This window comes from Pyxicephalus adspersus, chromosome 6 (genome assembly GCF_032062135.1).
Source record: "Pyxicephalus adspersus chromosome 6, UCB_Pads_2.0, whole genome shotgun sequence".
Taxonomy (NCBI): Eukaryota; Metazoa; Chordata; class Amphibia; order Anura; family Pyxicephalidae; genus Pyxicephalus; species Pyxicephalus adspersus.
In genome coordinates, this window is record NC_092863.1 from 36,912,521 (window position 1) to 36,934,162 (window position 21,642).

The window sequence follows — 21,642 nt, forward strand, 5'->3', positions numbered from 1 at the left end:
GAATAGAATAGATGAAGAAACACAGCATGTATCTCTATCTCTTCTGTAGTGTTGTGTATTACTACAGCATAATTCCTCATTGCATTGCTCACATTAGTATGTACTGCATTGCCCCCATATATTACTTGCCCTTGTTTGTTTCATGTTTTGCTCTACTTTAAACATCATTTCCAGCTAATGAGCTGCTTACATGAATGTGCAGCTGAGTCAAATATCTGATCTATCTGCTATTTGTTTTCTGCAATTTTGCTTATACAAGCAGCAAATAAAGATTTTATTACTGATATGAGCAGTAAGAGAGCAGAAAAACTTTGCATCTTGTATGAAATAAATTAAATAACCTAACCTAGTTTCACGTGTCCCCACAGGGAGGATAATGTTTCTAATAAAATTCTTTACATCTTAATAATGTATTTATTGCTTACACTAACTGATCTCAGGTTTCCAAAGCCAGTTTAGTTAATCCTATATAAAATTTTTATATTGACCACAGATTCGAGTTTCATGAAATTTATATTTCATGAGTTATTTCCTGCGTTGTCAGATCTGCTTAGAAGAGATGTTCCCATAAGAATGGTTAATAAATCCTAATTGTATTCCAACTGTCCAGTGGTGAAAGGGTCTTTCAGAAAAATATAAGCAGAAGGAGCTTGTCCATATATTCCATTTTTATAAAGAAAATATACCATAATATATTTGTAGTCACACTTCACCAGAGTCATAACAAAGATAGATGATTTATGGCTTGCTGCTTTCGATCAGTTCTCAACGCTGAAATAGTTTATAAGACAGAAGGTGATTTTTAAAACAATTGCCAATGTTAAAATGTAAAAACTCAAGCACATTTTGTCATGAGCCCTGAGGAGAAGGAGAGAAAGCAAACTGACCCCTTTCCCATCAACACAAAATCATACACTTTGGTCAGATAGTTTTTTACAATTGTTCTTAACAGGGATTCAATCTAGTTCTGTTTCAAAACAATATTATTCCCCCGAAACAATATGGGAAGTCTGTTCTAAATCTGATCAATGCAGCCAAAGTCTGCATCCCCTTGTACTGGAAGAAAATCATGCCTCCACTGATCAGATCAGAGAAAAATAAATGTAATTATGTTAACAGAGGAATTTACTTCTAGCCTACATTGCCAGTAAGCATCTTTTGGGAATACATGGTTAACACAAGGTGCAAAAATATAAACCCCTTTTGGGTGCACCAGTCAGCTTTGGATTAATAACCACTTTGTAACCTATAGTTATATTACTTTTGGGAAACACCTTTATGTTGTTATCCCCAACACACACACTTTTTTTTTCTTAACTCCCCTTTTTTAAATTTTTTGGGGTTACATATTTTGTCATCTTTTAGTGAACAAAAAGTGTGTCATTGGTTACTGAAATAACAAACCACATTTGACTGTTTACTCCTAATTGTTATGTTGGCAATTCAAAGTACTTACCAGAATACTGGTGTTTACCTATTTGTTGAGTTGGCTTGTTTCACCTGGATATCTAGCAGTGGATCGTTTCCAAGCCACTTCATTAGTTCACTTGATTGTATACTTTTACTGGCTGTTTTTAATAATTGGCCTATAGGCTGTGCCCCATTTTTGTTAACTTTTGTATTGCCTTATCCCCATTATGCTTTGTGGATAAATAAAGGACATATAAAAAAGTGCTTTTGTTAAGGCTTTTTTACCTTTTATTTTTTGTTTGTGATCCTGCACATACCCAAACTGTATGTATTGAGGAGCAGCATTGTCATCCTTGGAAAGGAAATGTCTTAGGACTAAAAATACATTACCATTTGTTAACACCACAGTTTAGGGGAAAGTGTTCATTAGTTTACATATAGAATTGTATTTTAATGTAGAAATACACCTGGATCACTGGGTGTTTTTTTAACATATAAAACAAAACCCTTTCAGTTATATTTTAACAGACCAAAAGACAGTAAAATAGGATATGTTCACTAACAATAAAGTATTTAGGCTTGTTGTAGTACTGACTATCACATGCATATCATGCAAAGACTACTGTGGATATCAGGAGGTTATGTTTTGAGGCATTATAACTGTCCGGGATATAAAATTGAAATAAGTTTTATAACTAGCTAACACCCATCCAGATAATAAACAAGTAGGTAGGATGGAAAAAAATCCCAGCAAGTATAGTACAAATTCCAAATCCCCCCCTGACATATATCTAACTGTTAACAACACTGTTATTCGGCCCTCCCCTCAGGCACGTTGTCTTGGTGTCACCTTTGACTCGGCTCTCTGGAATGGTCTTCCTCGTCCTATTCGGCTTGCTCCTACTTTCTGCTCATTTAAAAGAGCACTCAAAACCCATTTTTTTAAACTTGCCTACCCGTCTTCTTCTGTTTTTTGAAACCACCACTACTTCCCACCACCACTTCCCACCACTGCATATCTCCCATGGTCACAAGGTGACCTCTAAATAATATAGAATCACTGCAACCTGTAATGGTTTTAAATACAAGCCAATAAATGTTATATAAAGAATAGAATGGAAGAACATTTTTTATACCAGTTATACATAATTACTAGAAAAACAGCAAACCACAATTTCCAAGAAATGCAAAGGGAAACCGCTGATAAAGACTACCACAGTGTGCCTTGCACCCACCCCACATTGGTGGCTCTGGTAATCCCAGGGATGATGGGCCACTGGCACCTAACCCATCAACCTTGGTGAGACATTTGCCTGTCTATGGCTGATCTACATGGATTTTATAAAAAATATGTCAGAAAATATATAAATCTCCATGCAAGTTTGGAGAGTATGACCTGTACAATACATTGTGATTGCAGTAAGTGAAATATAATTGTGTCTCCTATTGTGTGAGACTTTCCCCACTGCCTAGATTTGTAAGCTATTTAATGTACAGAGCTGCGTAATATGTTGGCACTATATAAATCCTGTTTATTATTATTATTAATAATAATAATGTAAAACAGTGCATGTGTTAAATCCTAATGGCCAGCTGACACTCCTAAATTAGGAATTCTGACATATAAATGTAAACTGGTGTAAACTTCCACAATGTCCTTTTTGTGAACTGATGCCCAAAACTGGACTGCATATTCCAGATGTGGTCTGATCAATGCTTTGTACAGGGGCAGGATTAAGTATCCATCTCTGCAGTCTATTCCTCTTTTAATACAAAGAAGTATCTTTAGATATTGCAGCTTGGCAATGCATGCCATTATTATTATGATTCTTATCTTCTATTTGCTTGAAAAAAAGTTATATGATGTAGTTCCTTTTAAAGGCACTCTTCCATTAGGATAACAAAGTAACCAACCATGTGAAAGACCATATAAAATATTACTATAAGAACTTTTTATTGGATAGTCCATTCTGAGACACTTCCTGATGTACCTTCACCAGTTATTTTATCACTGCAGGAAAATGATAAATTAAATAAACACTCATGAAAAAAGCTACTTATTTGATATGTTCTTTTACAGGGGAGTGTTGGTTGCCTTTTGTGGTCCAAATGATTAAGGATATTTCCTATTTCTGCAAAAATATGCAGGAATTGGGCATACAAATGTTAAAAATTGTCAGCTTTAACAACCATCCATTGTTTACTTTGCCAACTGTTTGATGTTATACCAGTAGTTGGCAAGGTATACATTGGATGGAAGCTGATTCTTTACATACATAGCATGTAATGTTTCTATTGGGTGGTGTTTGTCAATGGTGGTTCATTCTGAATATGCCCCTGAACACCACCAGCCCATAGGAATGACGCCTGTTGTACACCTTTACAATATCTCGGTGTCTCAAAGGTGTTGCACTCAAACAACGGTTTGGTAAGCTTTAAGGAACATTCATCCTACCTGAAATCAAATGAACCCAGGCATATTCAACTAATTCTACTGGCAGGGTCATTTTAGGACCACAAAACTGAGGGTTGGATACTATTGTCTCTATAAGAGACGTTTATAGCAAACAGTTAACAGTGTGTCTTTTGTAGGTTCTATGAAAATGGTGATCTCATAATGTTTCACCATTACAGCTGCTTCAGAAATATACAATTGTATCGTGATGCAGATGAATATAATTTCTGTGCCTGATTCCACAAAATCCCATCTGGGATTAGATCACACAGTTTATTTCCTTCCTCTAGGGGTATCCCTGTCTGTTTTGCTTGTAGTTAAAAATTGTCATAAACTAGAGATATTTTCCAAGCTGCTAAAGTGATTTGTAATACATTCATCTTAACATGGGAAAATAACATTTAAAGCAAAATGCTATGTTTTTATGGAATTAAAAGAAACTGATAAAAAAAATTATTCTGCCACAGAAAAATTAACATGTTGAGAATAAGCATGCTGCAATTGAAGGTGGAACTCTTGATCTGCCTACTTGCTCTGGGTATTTAAACTATTTGGTTAGGTCAAAAGGCCAATCATGGCCGTGTACACTGAGCAGTTCCTGCATTCTGGCATACCAACAGCTACTGGGAATTAATGAACTCCCAATGTGAGGTATATAATTTAGGCCTGGCCAATCAAAATGCCTGAAGATACCGAACCTAGAAGAGGACTGGGTAAAGATGGCGGCTCATTGATGGAGCAAGGGCAGGTAAGTGTAATAAAAAAATTGCCATCAGGCAGGTAAGTCACCTTAACAACTGTGTAATTTCGAAATTGAGCTGTCTCAGACAAGAAAGAAGCTGATGACCCCAGATGATGCCAAATTAAAGATGGTGTTATTCTTTGCACGGAGAAACTGATGAAGGACATGTCAGAGGGAGTGTTATGATCTCTGTGTGAAGGAAAAAATATCTGTAAGTAAAACACTTACACATTAAATAAATGCATGCAACTGATAAGAAAATTTACATTTACAATTAAACATACTTACCTCCCTGATCTCTGCCTTAACTGTCCAAATCCCTGTGCTGCGCATGCATTGGTTTCAGGGATACCTGACCTATCACAGCCTCCCCTATGGGACTAAATGAACCCAGTGAGTTACGTCATCCTGGCCTGGCCAGTCAAGAAGGCAGAAGATGTAAACAAGGCAAAGAAGAAGGAAGAAGATGGCGGGACCCATGTCAGTTCAGTACAGGTGTTTGGTTAAGCTTTAACTAGCAATGAGGTGACGCAGAAGTTGCAAAGTTGAATCAGGAAATACTGGTGTCACCTACCTTTCTAATTAGGGTGGCAAGACTGGCTAAACAGAATGACAAACCATCTGGAAGGTAAAATGGCTTACATATGTGTTTTTGTTTATTTAGCTGTTTCATATTAACTAGCACTGTAGCACATATATGACAATAAAACTGTATACATTCACTGCAAATCTTGTGCTGTCCACTCCTTATTGTGCTGGTATTCTAATATTATGTATAATGTGTATAGTGTCATTATCTCCTTTGACAGGCTAAAAAGCGAGTGATAAAAATAAAGCCTAAGAAAGACTGCCCTGCCTGTTTTATTTTTGTTTTACATTGAGATCAATGAATACATTTGGTATTCTACACTTCCCAAAATATGTTTTCATCATATGGATTGCAGCTGTTCCATATAAAGGAATGATAAAATGTTTTCATAAATAACTTGATGTAAGATGATGTATCCGCCTAATAACTCCCTATCTCTGCTGTTCCTTTACATGTTGGAGCTCATTATGAATTCAATGGCAGAATCACTCTACAGTGATACAGAGAATGTGGAAAATCTATTTGTAAGAAACAAAGCAGATAGATTTTACATTCTGCCCAGGAGCCACAGGGGAATTGTTCCGGGACATAAATTAGATTAAATAAGGGCTATTTATATGGTGATGAGGGGACCCCGTTACTTCCAAATTATGGAAGAGTGGCCAGGGAGCTTCTCCTTCAAAGCGCCCTCACACATACTTGCACTCTCTGCCTCTCTCTGCTGTAACTACATGTTCAGCCTGCAGATTAAATAACCGACAAATGTCCCCATGAGGACATTTTAAGGTTAACTCCCTCCCATCCAGAAAGAAACATGGAAGTTTTTTTTTCCTCTAAACCTTTCTGAAGAATAAAAGCCAGCTTACAGAGTCTCCTCTGATATCCTTGAATATACAATATCAGATGACTCATCTGAACATGATATATGATTCAGTCCTAGATGTCCAAGCTTATAATGATCTTAGTTTGCTGTGCTTACCATTCAAAGTATAATTACTACAATACAATATAAGTTATACTTTTTGGGAGGGGGTGGTCCAGACTGACATTACAGCGGTCCATACATAGAAAGGCATTTGATAAAAAGGATTCTGGTGCAATGTAGCGATTGTCTGCCCAAGACCAATGTTCATGAACATCTCGGGTGATCTAGCACCTTTTAGAGATCTATTGTGCTGGATCACCAAACAACCTACTATTATTTATTTTACTTGTATTCCTTACAAAGTGTATTTTCACATTGTTTTTTTTTTAATTGAATTTTAAGGTAAACATTCTCAGTTAGGATATATACATATGTCAGATAATAATCGCCCAGGAACGTGCTGCTCTCTCGCCCTCCCCTCTGTATAGAATAGTATGAAGGTGTGTGTGTACAATACTCATTCATTCTTCCATCACTGGAAATGATCATGAAAAATCGTTCCCAGCAACAGTAATCAAACATCTATCTGTGACATAACAGGTGCAATATACCTTATGTTATAAAAGCATGGCAGCATTTGCTCTGCACAAGTCGTACAGAAGATGGTATACAAAAAAATAATTCTAAGAGTAGGAAGCTAAGAAAAATACATTTTTGAAGAGCTGCCAGTTCCAGTGGATACCCTCCCAGGCCATCTTAACATATTGTCCAGCCGAGTGCTAAAATGTCATACAATAGTACTCAAATGACCTCATAAAATATCATTTCATTTAGTTTTATAATTGTGTTGGCTGTGATATTTTAAAATACAACCAATTCTGCCTATAACAGTAGTCTGGCAATGTCATGAAGTTGTTGTATGCTGTACACACTGGCACTATAAAATGGGCAGTTGGTGTTTAGAGGTATATGTGCATGTAATGTATAAATGAGTGCCATTTATATACTCCTACTTCCAGGCAACTCAAGAGAGCCTGTAGCAAAGAATTATGCGGAAGGCAACATGACAGGGGGCACGGACAGACACGAAGCAAGGGGTGGGGGTTGGTTGGAAAGGGTTAAAAGCTAGTCCTGGAGGAAAGGAAGGAGGGGGAGTAGGTTGGGTCGGAAGTAATAGGGGCGGAGTGAGTAGAGGGTAAAAGGAGAGTCAAACGGAAGTGAGTCACATTTTTTGAAAAGAAGAAGTTGTTGTTGTTTGTTAGTTTATCTGTTTGTTTGTGTTGTTTGTGTTTATTTGTTTCAGTGTTATATTTATTCGCTTATGTTCATATATTTAATATGTGGTAAATCATTATTTTGATACATTATGTTAAGTTATAATTGGTTATTGTATTTATTAATAAACGGCTGCTTGCCAGCCATTAAACTGCAGATCGTGGTAGTGTGGTTTGTAAGGTGAAGATGCAGAAGAAGGTTGGAAAAAGGGGGCTGGCAAGAGAGGAGGTATGTTGGTAATGGTGGAGGGGAAGGTGCAGGGGCAAGGTACGGGCTACCCTAGTCATGTAACACACAACAAGTAGTTTGGTGATTGTCGTTAATTGGGTAAAGTGTGTTACCATTTATAATTAGGATGTAGGTGTTTTTGTATATAGTATGTCCTGTTTGTTGCCTTGATAAAGTGGACCACTGCCCCCGAAAATCACAGTGATGGTTTATATGGAAACACAGTAAAGGGATTTTCAAGGAACCATGAGTAATGACAGTGTTGTTATTTGGATTTTGTGTTTTGTGTCAATATTGTCATGTACCACTCACTTTTTTATTATGTGAGCCCTTAGTGTGGTAATGTATATGGAAGGTTAGAGCTAATCTTACCCCTGCCTAACCTGTCAGTGTGTTCCCAATAAATTGTCCAAAATCAAAAGAAGCTTAAAGCCGCATATACACGTGCAATTGCAGTCGTTGGAAAGGATCTTTCTCAATCCTTTCCAAGGACTAAGCACTCCACGATGCATGAACGATGCTCTACATACAGCATCATTCTTCTCTATTCAGAGGGGAGGGGAGAGCGACTGAGCGGCACCCCGCTGCGCACTCTCCCCCTTCACTTGCATTACGATCGTTCGTCGTTCATCGTCCGTGGATCCGCCAGGACGGTGGTTTGGATGATGAACAATGCACGCTGTACACACTTCAGATTCTTGTCGGATATCGGCCTTGAGACGATTATCGGACGAGAACCATTGAAAGTGTGTACGTAGCTTAAGTCCGCTAGTGCTAATACTGCACCCGTGACAACAACAGCTCTTGTGCAAAGTGTTACCCTGGGGCTACACTGGTGATTTGTAGTAGTTTAATTACTCTCAAAATCTCATTGGATCAATGACATTGTTTGTATTACTTTAATGACATAGCAGAAACTATTAGTGATTACACTCCTCTCATCTCTTTTACAGAATTCAGTGTAAGATGAAGATTAATCTTTCACGTATACTTCCTTGAGTTAATCTCAAGATGACTGAAAAAAAATCCACTAGTGTCCTGCAGTAGCACAAAAAAGCAATTTAATCTTATAGCAGATTTTTCAGTCTATGAGATTAAAAAAGTAAAAAGTAAATTTATCTGTTTTATGTTTTTGAAAATTGAATATTTAAAAGTAAACATGCTATTTACTTTATATAGGAAACCAAAGAACACAGAGATATAATACAGTAGATTGAGAACATGAATGACCTGACACAGCTCATACTATATTGGGATGACATTGTATTGCATCCTCAGATTTGATGGCAAAGAGGTCTTGATAATATCAGATACATGGATATAATACGGCCGCAAGATTTTGTCAAAAGGGTGGTTTTTGTAATAGCACTAACTGTCTCATACATCATATTGTGGTTAATTTGAGATTTAACCATGCTTAAATATAGAGATGTGGATTTCCATCTGGCAGCAATATTTAATCTGGCAGCCTTGAAAATGAACTGGATCTCATTGGAATGGAAATTGTAAACCCTGGGCATGTATGCCTAATAGAAAAGAGAGGGCTTGAGGGAATTTTATGGCCAAAATGTAATTTGGGTATGATTTGTGTCCAGAATGTAGATACTATATGGCAAATCTACCAGATGTTTTTGTTTCCCAATGTCTTTTCTATAAGAGTTTAAAGAGATTACATCTGAAATGTAGCTAGCAGCATTCATCTCATTCGATTAAAGGATGCAAAAAAATAGAATATTTGTTAGCTCTAAAGATATTGTTTATCACAGGACAATATTTTATGATTATGACTACTTTAATGATGAAACTATTTAAAACCAGGAAAGTTGTCAGGTTTTGTAGTCCAAAATTTGAACAACAGATTGGATTTGAATTCTAGATGGGGACCTTAGGTTTTGAAATTGATTCATTTTATAATCAGAGTTTTGACTAAAGTCCCAATCTAAAATATGCTTTTTGTTTTAGCTCTGTGCTTTGGTCTTTCTCTGAAATATACAGAAATGTGCAGGAATCTGTTATGATTGTATATAGGGAAGTGTCAAGCCACATCACCATTGCTGATTGGACAATGTAAATGGCAGGATGACCTAAAGGAGTCTTGAAAAGAAAGGCCTGGAGCAACCAAGGGGAAAAGATAAATTGAAGGGCATGCATGAACTGGGGCTAGGTGGAGCAAGGGATAGTGGTTTTAGAAAGAAGGGTAAGGATAAGTGAAATATACGAGGTCGGGATAGGCTGTGAAGGGCAGAGAAGTAAATAGGTAAAAGGAGGTCAAACAGGAAGTGGGGGGAGTCTAAATTTAAGTGAAGAGCTTCTCTCCCGCCCACCCTAGTTTAAAAGGGGAAGGGTAGGTCAGTTAAAGAGGTGGTTGGGGCCCTCAGAGAGCATCTTTTAAAGGTGTGTGCTACAATAGAGAGCCATCTTGGGTGTGGTTTACATAAATAGTGGGGTATATGTAGGGTGACCGTAAAAAGGGGGGCTGCGAGTAGTGTACTCAGTCCCATGCTCATGGTCTTATGGCTGGGAACATAAGTGTTGGTTGGACAGCTCTCCCAGATACTATGGTGGTAAATGGTGCCTCTGAGGGCTTCCAACCAGAAAGGGAGTAAGAGTGTTGAGATTAAGGTAAGGGAATTGGTATTGTAATTCTTGTTGTGTTTGAGATTGTTATTATTTTGTTGGTTATTCATGGTTTAAATGTTATATAGTTTATTGTTTGATGTTAGTTAAAGAAAGTTAAATTTATTCATAATTAAAGAAAGAGTTTTACGTTTTAGGGTTGTGACAATAAAACTGCCATCAAGACAATTTCACACAAGTTGTAGTCTGTGTCAGGGATGGCGGGGTTGGAAAAGGTGGAGTGGGAGGTGGGAAGAGTTTGGCGGCAAAGGAAAAAAATAGGGGGAAAGAGGAGGAACAAAGCAGGTTTGAAGGAGGAGGGGCGACAGTGCTAGCTCCCTGGGTCATACTTTCAAGGCCCAGAAACAACTGAAAACATATACACGTTAATAAAATGGCACAAACCAAAAAATGCAGATTTGTTTTTTTTTTTCTATCAAATTGGCTAAAACACTGTGATTTTCTTACAAGCTGATCATTTCAATAAACGTGTAATATTTCCCTTGGGTAGGATATGCTTGGTGTGGGCAGCCGTCTAAAAAAAACAAGCATTAAAATTACTAACCAGGGGGAGGAAGGGATGCATGACACCTGAAAGGGAATATTCATTTTTTCAGCAATACTACACTAACATTTACTTGTGTATTCGCATGTAGCTAAATAACATACAGAAAATATGTTTTAGATAAGGACAAAAAAACATGATGGGACACGTACTATGACATATTAAATAATGATTCTGCTGTAAACTACAATTCATAGTGGACCCAGTTCAGCCACTTGTAATTGTTCCGCACACATGAATAATAGATGCAAATTAGCATCAAGTGCACGTTAAAATTGCCACATTGGTCCTTCATTCTCCCAGTACAAGTAAATGAAGTGATGCTGTAGACTGCACTTCATGAAGCAAATGCTTTACTAAGCTTCTCTTTTACATATTGTAAGCTGAACATTGGGAGCAGTTAGTACATGTGCGTGAAATGTGCAGCAAGGGAACCGTTTTGCCACTTGTGTGCATCAGGCTTTATATAACATGCATCCTAATTAGTTACAATCGACTAATTGTTAGTGCAGTAAGCTGAGCAAGATCGTTGTGAGGTTCTATATCAAATGTGGTCACATAGTGTTCAGTAAGGTAGACATTTCTCACTGCCAGGCAGCTGCTGCTAAAGCAAAATAAAAATCTTGGGATGTAATAAAAAGGGAATAGAAGCAAGAACAATTTTATTATTATTATTGATTTATAAAGCACCACCATCTCCCGTGGCGCTGTACAAAATAATAAACAAAGGAGGGTATTGCAAGCTATACAATACAAAAAATGTTTCATGGATCAGTACATACAGTTGTTTAGCCAAACACAGCAATACCAAGAAACAATGAGAGAAAGAGCCCAGCCAAATTGAACTTACATTCTAGATATATATCTATCTAATATATAAGGATAATGGCAAGAAAACGAGAAGTAAGGGGAGTTAGTAGGCTCAGATTAAAACATGAGGTGAGGAAGTAGTAACAGATCTGTGACTTGAGGGAAAAAATCTCTATGCTTGAGTTAAACCTGTGAGAACAGAAATATACGTTGCTATTGCAAACTTTGGCAGAGGTTCCTAGGGGTTACCTGAGTCATGAGAAATCTGGAACTCTCAGGTCTGATTACCTTGCACCAATGATCTTTTAGACTAGCTGTAAATGTTGTATTGTTCCCATTCACCACCAAGCGTATACTGTACTGCAAGCTCTGGATATGGTTATTATAGCATGGATTTCCCAATACCTAAAAGCCATTTTAGTGGTCCCCCAATGTTAAAAAGGTTGAGAAAGGCTGGTCTAGTTAGTAAAGGCAAGTTTAGGATATCAACTCTGCAACTTTGATCTTCAGCTTGGCACCTGCTGATTCCTCAGTGATTTAGCAGCCATATAATCCCTAATGTAAACTCAAAGCAGGACCTATGGGAGAGGAGAACATAAGCATATAAACTACCCAGAGGATGACTTAACCAGTGGTTACAATACTTTTCCAGTTCATGTCTCCGTTGGTGCACTTGAACTTTTTTTCAAAGCACCCCTAGGCCAAAACAAAGATCTATCAAATCATAGGAACAGCAGTTAGGTATGTGTTCTGGTCTAAGGTACAGTACTCTGAAAACAAAATGTATACATAAAAATTCAATATTAATAGAAAGCTAAAACAGGAACAGTCTAAAATAAAAGAATATATATATATATATATATATATATATAAAATAATATATCTGTTAGATGCTATAATTTATGGTTTTGGGTGATGACAGTCTTTACTTATTTAAAGCTGAACATTGTGCTGTAACCCTGCAGCGATGACAGGTCCATCTTCACCACAAGCATCAGGGCGGACTTCTGTGAAGACGGTGATCCCTGCATGCGCGAGAGTTATATTATCCCTGGCGGCTTCCTATATGTGTGGTGATGCCACACAAAGTCAAGTTCTAAGCTACATGGTGCATGCACTGCGTAGTTTACAGCAGAATGAAAAAGCCACCAGGAGCCAGGGAACATTGCATGTCTCTTTTGTCAAATAGTACTATCTCCTGGTGCTTTATGGTTTTCTCAGTTTAGGTACATTTTAAGGAATGACTACAGGGCCTGCAGCATTTGGTTAGTGATGAGTGAACATAAATGAGGGAGAGGATTAGCGATAAGCAGCTTCGGGAAATTTGAGTGTTGAATGTTGAAAAAACATAAGGTTTTGTCTACATTACACCATGTTTAGAATTTAATATACAGTTCTGTGTCCCTACCAACAATGAAAACACAGCAGGGTTTGAGCAAGAACAGAAGCAGGCAACTTATTTAAAGGCATAGGATGTATATTCTATACTGACAAAATACGTAAGCAGATTATGTTTACTGTAGACAGAATGCTTCTCTGGCTGGCTACATGCAGGGTAACATTTTGTAAAAGATTTAACACACAAATGACAGAAGATATATTGTAGGTACAAAAATCACTAACAATCAATAACAATCAATAGTTATGATGAAATTTTTCAATAAGTGTTATCAATATAAATGAAAGGGTGAGGGGTAGAAAATCTAAAGATGTCAGCTACTGTTTAAAGAGCGAATAATCAGAATTAATGACCAATAACCCTAAGAACAAACATAAAATATAAATAGTGTTCAGTCATCTGTAATAATGCCAATAGGAAGAAGATACAACATTTTTATACAATCTTAAATGAAATTGCTTTGTGTGTGGCCAGCTTTAGAGGAGATGTTAATAAAAACTAGAGCTCAATACAAAAGAATACTAAACTCTTCACTCTAATGCTACTGACGAGTAAATCTCTGCCACAAAGTTCAACCATCACCATGGTTTTTTTTTTTGGCTGTGATGTCCGACAATATACTGTAAGCTAATATAAATGTAGATACCTTTTATAAGGTGACTTTCCGCACAGGCTTCCATCATTTTTTTTTGGCCTGAGCTATATCGCTCTTTGACATATTGATATCACCTAGTACTTGCATCAATCTTACTCTGTTTTCCTGTTGTATTTTCCTGGTGTATTATATGTGCATTCATGTCCAAAACAAGTAACTCTGACATACAGACAACTCCTCGACACGAACCGAACTTCCCTGCTGCTCGTGTGCAGGACGAAGGCTTGATAGGGGGAGGGGGCAGTTTGCATGATTTGCAGAAGAATTCTTTTACTAAACACAGCAGAGGTTGTGGGTCATCTTAAGGACTGAGCTCTTCTGCAACATCTTGTAACTTTTTAATGACAAAGACAAACTCTGCAGTTGTTTCCTTTTGAAAATCAAAGCACGGCTTACTCCAGTGGTTAATTAATGTCTAGGCTCCATAAAGTTTTTTTTTTGGTGATAAACTCACTGTGAGGATTTTATACAGTAACTGACACCATGCTGCCTAATAATATGTTGAGACAAGATCTGTCCTAATTACATTTAATAAAATAATGTACCTGTTCCCACTACAAATTCAACTTAAGAACAAACCTACACTCCCTATCTCGTATGTAGCCAGGGGACTACTTGTATATGTATCAAGGCTACCTACACCAAATATAAGTGGTAGTGCTTAAATTATAAATAGTTTGTGGTCTACAAAGAAAGTATACTTCATACAAGTACAATGATGCACACATAATATACATTTCCAGTGTCCCATTCTGCCATCTTGGCATGGCTATTGAATGGGTTTTTTAGCACCAAATGGTGCAACTCTAAAAGGTTATTTGGGCATCTGCATTATTAGACAGGAAAGACTAGGAAAAGTAAGGTCAACCAAAAGATTGAAATAGTAATAGAAAGGAAAATATAGGGAAAAGGCAAATAAAAAAAGAAAAATTTAGCCTTTGATTAAAAAAAAGCATTAACTGATATACCCCTTAAAGAGCTATATTTAAAAAACTTAGGTACACCAAAACCATAACATGTATTTAACTATATATGTATATTGCAAAACCTTGCATGTAGGAATGGCTATAGTAACATGCCAATATGGTCTGCTTACTGACTATATTAGGGGGGTTGCTGCCAGGTATAGAGAAATAATGTAAAGGTATATCTCATGTGCATTTATTAACATTGGAAGAAAAGGTTTTTATTGCAAAATCAGGTATGTAATTCCCTGGGGTTTTTTAAAAAGTTCAATTAGTCACAATTTTAGGTGATAGAAAGTTTTTCTAGTATAAATTTGCAGAGACTATTTGAGTCCTTGTTTGTCCATTTTATTAAGGAGTTGTACACATTTTTTATATGGATTGAACTAGGATGACTTAGGACTTATTCTTTATGTTTGGTGGCCACACGGTTCCTTTTTTTATATTTTAAAATAAAGCTGTGGTTTTTTGTCTCTGCAAAAAAAAGATGAGAGGGAAGAAACAAGAGGTACGTTAATCACTCTCCAAGGAAAAACAAATTGTGTACCATTGGAAAATGCATTTACATATGAGGTTACTTCTGCACCTGTGACCACTAATGAATTATTTTCTGTGGTCAGTTGAGTTTAACAGTGCTTGCCAGGTTCCCAATCTTATATGTTCCACAATATGCAAATAACCTCATGTATATTAATAGTTTTCACTTGAAAATAAAATTATGCATTCATAATAGATGTCTTACATTAACCATGTAATAATCTGCTATAAATGATATTATATTCTGAAGAGCAAAGTCATCGGTTATTCTCATAGCTATAGCACTCACAGAAGCATTCATATACATTATTAAATATTGTATATGTACCAACATATATTACATATTGTGTTTGTAGAAATGAGTTATTTTATGAACCACAAATCAATTGAGAATGAGAGTTTTCTGTATAGATCAGGGGTCAGCAACCTTTACTATCAAAAGAGCCATTTTGCCTCCTCTTCCACTAAAGAAAAATAGTCTGGAGCCGCAAAACATAACACAGTTTATAAACTTTTAAAAGTTTTAATATTTTTTTAATTTTACCTGTTACAACAAGTGTGCATGTGTAGGCCTACTTTGAAATAAATTAAACACTGAACTATGCCCCTAGAAGCCTCCAGCTTCTAACGTATCATCCTGTTACATTAGAAGCTGGAGGCTTCTAACGTAACAGGGTAGATTTCTTTTGATGGGCAGAGTTCTTTATGTTCTGGCGATGCCTTAGCGATGAAATTTTAAGGGGTGTTAGCCACAGGTGTCCCTCATTTGCAGCTTTCATTTTGTTCACCTGTACCCCCCAATCTTGAGTAATTGGGGTTCAGGTGCTAGAAGCCTCCAGCAATGTGTAACAGGGTAGATTATTTTGATGGGCAGAGTTCTTCATTTTCTGACGATGCCTTAGCGATTCAATTGTAGGTGGTGTTAGCCATAAGTGTCCCCCACTTGCACCTCTATTTTGGTCACCTGTACCCCCTTCCTGTTCCAGAGAAATTAGGGTTCAGGTGCCTCCAGCAATGTGTAACGGTAGATTTTTTTGATGGGCAGAGTTCTTTATGTTCTGATGATAGCCTAACAATTAAATTTTAGGGGGTGTTAGTCACAGGTGTCCCCCACTTGCACCTACATTTTTGGTTTTGTACATCTTCCCATTCCAGAGGAACTGGGGTTCAAAGGAGGGGGATGTCATTGTACACACCCATTTATACACGCCCCGTGGTAGATTTATTTCACTGGTAGATTTTTTTCATTAGAACACCGGATAGGGAATCCCCCTCCTCCGCAGTGTCTTGGGAGGAAGGGGATCCCCCATCAGAGATCTCCCCGCGGCAGCCGAAGGGAGCCACAACAAGGAGGCTGAAGAGCCGCATGCGGCTCCAGAGCCACAGGTTGCAGACCCCTGGTATAGATGATTAGCAGTAGTTGAAGGGCTTGCTTATACTAAACATTCTTGAAAATTCCTGTAAGAATTATGTGTTGGTACATGAGATTTAGGATACATTGACAAAACATTTTAAATCCTTATGTTGTCTTATTAGTGCAGTGTTTCCTAACTTTTTCACATTGAGAAACCCTTGAAATAACGTATAGGTCTCAAGGAACCCCTGCTCTAATTACTATTTACACAATTCACAGTACATTAGTGTGGAGGTCAGTGGGAGGAATGCCTCCTACATTGCTGGTCAGTGGTAAGAAGGTCACAGATTCCCAAAAAGATAATTTGGGGTCACTAAAACTGAACCCTGATTAAGAAACACTGTAATAGAGTATTTAATATTCATGTTTAAAAAATGTTTATGGTAAATAACAACTAAAGTAGTTACATTGTAAGAAGTCCAGGCTATACACCACAAGTGCCAAACTCAAATCAAGGGTTTGGGCTACGTGGCCTGTAGGGCAGTTGACAACAGAAAATGGGTCAATAATATTAACACAAGTATGAGTAAGAATTGTGGGGAGATGATGGCATAGAAAGATTGAAACCCTGTTTTTATCAATTTATAGGGATGGATTCATACATGGCAGTATGGATTCATAGTGAATACATCTGGAAAGTGTCCCTGACCCAAAAAATAACTGTACTAAAAATTTAGAATGCAGAACCAACAAACAATGATAAGAAGATAAACAAAAAAGAAAGGATAGACCAAGAAAAAAGAGGAAAAAGCATAAAAAAGGATAAGGAGTAAGAAAAAAAGCTTAACACCAAATCAATATGGCTCTCTAACCCCAGGGGTAATTATAAACGCAGGGACAATAAAAGTCACTTAGATGACCACCTTGCCTTGGCGTGCAATAAATGAAAATTTCACAATACATGGACAAACTGTTTAATTGGTTTCATGTTCAGGTAGCTTCCTAGGTATTTTTTGTGATACTTTTGCCAAGATTGTATAAGAAACCTAAACACTGATTCAATATCTCATAATTTTTGTCCAATCCAACTACATGTGAAGTAGGTTACCTAGAGATTTGGACTTAACACTATAGGACCATATACCAGACCATAAGTCGTTTATAGTTGGATTTACTGGTTGTTGTGTTTAATTGAGCAATGGGCTATTTGTTTTCAATCCTCCTGTTTTAGTTATGAAAAGGTTTCTTTTTAATTGTCCTAAATTTAGAGAAATTCACTTTTCAAGCTTTTGGACTGTAATAGAAAGCTATACCGTGTAACATTGTAAAAGGTCTTAAACACATACTCTAGTTATTATGGAAGAAACTCTTGCTAGTGCTCATCTGATTTTGTCAGTTCTGCAGTATTACTATGGGGAGCCTTAAACTGCATTTCAAAGAGCATTTTACATAAGTGAAGTCAATATTTGTTTTTAGCCGTTGAGGTTTTTGATGTAATTATCTGCATTTGGAAAAGTGATTAATGTTAGCCAGGACTGCAGAATTCATAGGGCAGCTGCTCTAAAAATATATCAGGGCCTTCAGCTCTCGATTCAATTTGTTCATATGTATAGTAAAAAAAAAAAGAAAGAACTAAAGATGCAAGAATATTTTTTAGCATATTTGAATGGGTCACATCATTAGGTGATGCATGACCTGAAAAACCTGCAAATCAATTGTTTGTGATTTACAGTGCATCATTTTCATTTTAGTGTAGCTGTAGATGTAGCTCATCATTATAAGTAATGGCTGGTGTCCGATCACCACTGTCTCAGACAGCAAGAAAACATTATGCAGTCTTTATTACTTGAGAGTTACAACTTGTTTTACAAGAATATAACACATACTGCACAAGAAGTGTAAGCTAGAAGGAAGCATAAAACATACAAATATTATATTTTATTATTTATCTACTCAGGTAGCACTTTAGAACCTTTTCAGTAATGTATTTATTTTAAAGTTGCAGAGCAGTGTAATAGGTTAAACAAGGAGCTAGTTGACCTGCAGTGTGTGCTGAGAGCTCCTGAACCCAAATAATTTCCAATAGCAAAGCTCTGCTATTCTAGCGGGACTTGATAACTGCTTATCAGAACCCCCTAGGTTTTAGGGCTCCAGCAAACACCTGACAGTGCCTAATTGCTTTCAATAACTTTTTAGGCAAGACAGAAATACTTGCTATCAGAAATGCATAAAATTTCTTGCTGTAAGCAATAACAATAGCACAAAACAATATTATCATCATTTTGTAAAATACTCAACTCATCATCCCATCAAATGAAGACGAACAAAGGCAGACATGTTTGATGTCCACCCTAGGGGACATTCTCTCCAAACATACAGTACAATGAGTGTAGCAAAGGATAACCAGGTAAAAATAATGTGTTAGCTGCGTTAGTTTTAAGGATTGGTAAGCTCCACTATAGTACAATTGTGCTTATGGGTTTAGTATATTGAAAATTACCAGTCATTTTTAGAATTATGTATTTGAATGAAATATAAAGATTATTACTACAGAGATCTAGGATTAGGGTCTGTAAGTCTACATAAGGCATGTTGTAATGTGAAATCCGTGAATAAATGGGAGGAACACTTTCACAATTGAACACTGGACAAATAAAATAAATGGTTCAGACTAGAAGACAAAAAAAACAATCAAAAGATTGTCATATTTAAATTCAAGATGAGGAAATTGTGAACTAATTTGAGGCCTGCTATCTAAACATCAGTCATTCCTTGAAATAATGTGGAAAATGAACTCCTCATCACACTTAGATATCAAGAAAAAGTAATGCTAGGTTAGTAAGGCCACCTCTCTGTATCACGTAAATGTAGTTGAGGAATAGAGAGAAAGAAAGAGGTTTGAGGCTCTGGGTAGTTCTTTGAAAATAAATGTGTGTATTAGAACTTTATTATGTGGATAACAAATCGTAGTACATGAAGATACAGTATTTGCCACTGTAAATGTCTACCAGGACAATGGGAAATACTGTATCTTCATTTACTACAACTTAGCATCAAAGTAAAAAAGTTCTAATACACGCATTTATTTTCAAGGAACTACCCAGAGCCTCAAACCTCTTTTCTCTCTATTCCTCAACTACATTCCTAGAAATAATAACAACATTTAATTTGAAACAGAATGTTTTCGTGTAGGCCAAAGGTTAATTAAACTTTTAGGTGGCAGGTACAGGGTACAGGGTTCAGTGGGAAGTCCCTGTTCTGAGTAAGGGCATGGAAGGCATGACTTAGGAAGACCAGGCAAAGTATGAATCACTCTATGGTTGTGTAGTATGGCTGCTCCTGCAGTGATACCAACTAACAGACCATCAGGATTGGGTTTAGGTGGGGGTACTGTCATGGTCAGATAAGTTATTAATAAAGAGGAAAATACTTATTATTCTACTTATGAAAACTAGAAAAAAAATTGCATATACAGGAGGATTTTAGCAAGATAATGTGCAGTGTCATAAATGCAGCCATGACTTGGCCAACACTGGAAAAAAATGACATATTCGACTGGCACTTCAGGCCATCCAGTTTGTCTCCAACTGGAACAAGACTGGCAGAGCCATTATTGTCCACAAGATACGTGAATAATGAGGCTCTATTTATAAAGCAAAGAATCTGACATTCTGAAGAATGAATTGCTGCCATTGAAAGGGAAGACTCCCTGTTTTATGAATAGAGCCCATGGAGTAATGTTTAGGAAACTATTTAGCTTTTTGGTTTAGTGCTTACTGACATGTATATCTTAAGACTAGATATCTGTTTGATTTGTGTTTCATAAACTGATCATTATTCTCAAAATCTAAAAGTTGCTTATAGGAGGTGATGTGCAGCTCCAAGCATGTATATATGTATGTATATATATATATATATATATATATGTATATATATATTGATATATATATACTTTATCATTTGCCTTTAAAATATTACATTTTGTATGTATTTTAAAGACAGTATAACCAGAAGGGCCGATTTGCCCCAGAAAACAAATACCTGTAAATGTCTCACTTATTTATGATAATAAAGGTACTTCCATATTAAAAAGGCCCGAAGTTGAAATGCAAAAATGAACGAGTGTGATACAACAGCTGCAAGCACACCGCCATTGCTTCATCTTTTAGTGGTCTAATGCCATAGTGAATGTATCCAGCCCCTTGGCCATGGGAGGCTGCCAATATCTCTGCTGGTTATAGGCTTTTCCTCCCAAGGATTCTTGTGAGTGCAATAAATCTGTGCAGCCAGATTAAGTGCTAAATGGAACTGTGAATTGAAGTATTTATTGGTCTTATTATGCTAAACTCTTAGTGCTCCTATGACTTCCATCTGAGTGAAAAAGTAATTTCCTTTCTTCCTTTTGTGGCTGTTCACTAGTGGATTTACATATAGTTCACTTTTATATCAATACATAAACACTTTTATTTTACATCAGGAAATGTGATAAATGAGGAAGATGATTGTTTTCTTTTGTTTGAAATTAAAATTCAGTTGGTTTAGATATCTGCCAGTTTGTAAAATCATTTTTCCATGACTGTATTACCGCTTCCTGGGTCAGGTCCCTGCCAACTGGATGTAGGTGACGAGGTTTATTCACTGTTCACTGAAAAGGCAGCAGACGTAGGTAGCTGAATTGCTGAACCAGGAAGATGAACTGCTACATCAGGAACTACTTATCACCAATCTGGCTGTGCAACATGAAAAATATGCATAAATCACAAGATTGGTTATACAGAACTGCCAATCCTTTGACAGGTAAAACAGTGAAGATATATGTATTTTACTGTATGCGACCCCTTGCATGGAATTCCACAGCAAGGTCAATCAGGAGTTTAAAGTATATATGAAGTCATAATGTATACAGCAAACACAGGACATTGAAACACTCAATGATTTTGCTTAGTTTTATTCAGCAGTCACATGACTGAAGTAGCTGTCAGTTTTGCCCGGGTTATGGGTTGTAAGGGAACTAGGAGCAGGCAAGGTATCCTGTAGTTATAGAGAAAAGTTGGTATGCAAACAGACCAAGCTGGCATTGACTTACTTTAGTGCCTAACATGGACAGAATGCTTAAAAAAAAGACGAAAACTTTTCGGTTTTGCTAATCAAAAATGTTACAAAGTAAGAAGAAAAAT